Source organism: Pseudonaja textilis, chromosome 8 (genome assembly GCF_049901715.1).
Source record: "Pseudonaja textilis isolate UNSWEBS1 chromosome 8, rPseTex1.2, whole genome shotgun sequence".
In the NCBI taxonomy this organism is placed as follows: Eukaryota; Metazoa; Chordata; class Lepidosauria; order Squamata; family Elapidae; genus Pseudonaja; species Pseudonaja textilis.
Genome location: NC_141997.1, coordinates 10,990,621 through 10,992,350, shown reverse-complemented (window position 1 = coordinate 10,992,350; position 1,730 = coordinate 10,990,621). Strand labels below are relative to the sequence as shown.

General features: G+C 32.1%; 1 non-coding gene across 1 annotated transcript; it reads left to right on the top strand.

Moving 5' to 3' along the window:
- Positions 1-366: 366 nt before the first annotated feature.
- LOC113445237 (U6 spliceosomal RNA) lies at positions 367-470 on the top strand. The gene has a single exon (XR_015744596.1). It is a non-coding gene; the product is annotated as a U6 spliceosomal RNA (small nuclear RNA).
- Positions 471-1,730: the final 1,260 nt, after the last annotated feature.

The following is a 1,730-nucleotide window of genomic DNA, read 5'->3' as shown; positions in this document are numbered from 1 at the left end:
TCAACAATCTGAGCCTGAACAAGAATGTAGTGACTCACTACTACTAATGGTATGATTTCTCAGCAACTTTAACTTTTGAAAGCTATGTGGAAAAATGACATGTTTGTTAATCAACTAGAATGTTTCTTTCTTTGCAAAGATTGGAAATAAATAATCCTAAAACTAGACTATATGCACTAGTATAATATTTTAATAAAGATAATAAAACATATCAGACAGTCTCCTTTACAACTAGGCTTCTGGCACATAATATAGCTGTTCTTTAAAAAATCTGCCAATCTTCATGCTACAGCAATTTAAAAAAAATTGAGGAAGTTTTTTCCCCTTGAAAAGTAATACATAAATGTTTTAAATAAATACTAAGATATGCTTGCTTCAGCAGCACATATATTAAAATTAGAATACAGAGAAGATTAGCATGGCCCTTGCACAAGAATGACACACACATTCTCGAAGCATTCTATATTTTAAAAATTAAAATAAGTACTAAGACAGCTCTTTATTCTGAAGATCTCTCAAGCAGAAGAACAGTGTTGTAGGACAACAGAATAAAAGATACAACAGTGCAGAATAGGGCAATTAAAATTATTTAGGCACTGAAAGAATTAGCATGCAGGGAAAGGGAGCAGTATTTCCACATATGCAGCTTGGGAAGAAGTGATTAAGAAGCAGATAAGATAGAAGCACATGAAGCATTGAATTAAAAACGTGGTTTGAAATTCCATCCACCCTTCATAGTTTCAGAATCCATGGATTGAAATTAAGTTTTCAACTTGATTAGTCCAAATCCCTCTGTCGTTGCCTTATATTCATAGATTAATAAGAATGATTTCAGCAAAATGTAAAATTCAATCATATATTTCTTTATGTAAAAGTCCTTTATAAAATACATGATTAAATAGTGGCATTTACTGCTATAAATTAAATGCCTTAGTGCTTATCGATTTTTATGGTTTTTAAAAGCTATTAATTGCATTTATAAAAGACTAATTAAATGTGCAAAGGACTGTAATTTAGTTACAGGAATCATTCTACTTCTGACAGCTTTATTAAGAATCAAGGGCATCATGCCAATTAAATACCAATTGGTATGGGAAACAGTCAAAGTGGCTTCACATCTTCTGTCCTATTTGTGATCTAAGGATACATCTTCTAGTGTAAACAGACTTGAACTAGACATGAATTTGCTTTGATCCATCAAGCTATTTTATATTGCATTCCTCCTATTGCCATCTTCTGCTAGGTTTTTATAAATTTACGAAGTGGAAGCTCAAAAAATACAAATTAATTTAAGTATTAGCCTAATATTCCGTAGGACCCAAAACTTTTATGATAATGTCTAATACCACCCTACAGCTCCAGAGAGGGGTAAGATGCCATGGGATGACAGATGGCTAAAATTGCTTTTGAAGGTTCAGGATTGTGGGGAAGGGTCCATAGTTAACAGGGAGTAAATCATGCTCAATACAGGACTTAATGCTGAGTAAACATGCATATATTTGCACTTCTGGCTACAAATGTACCTTCCATCTTAATCTGCTACCTTTTAGACATACAGTTGATTTTCTAGTCATTGATTCTTTATGATATTTGGTTTCTTCCAGGCCTTTACCTTCTGGTTTTGTCATATGTTGTAAAACTTCATAATTGAAAGCATAAACATATTTGAAACAAGTACAATTATAAATATAAATCGTATCCTCATGGGTGGTTGATATATTATAAGTTTT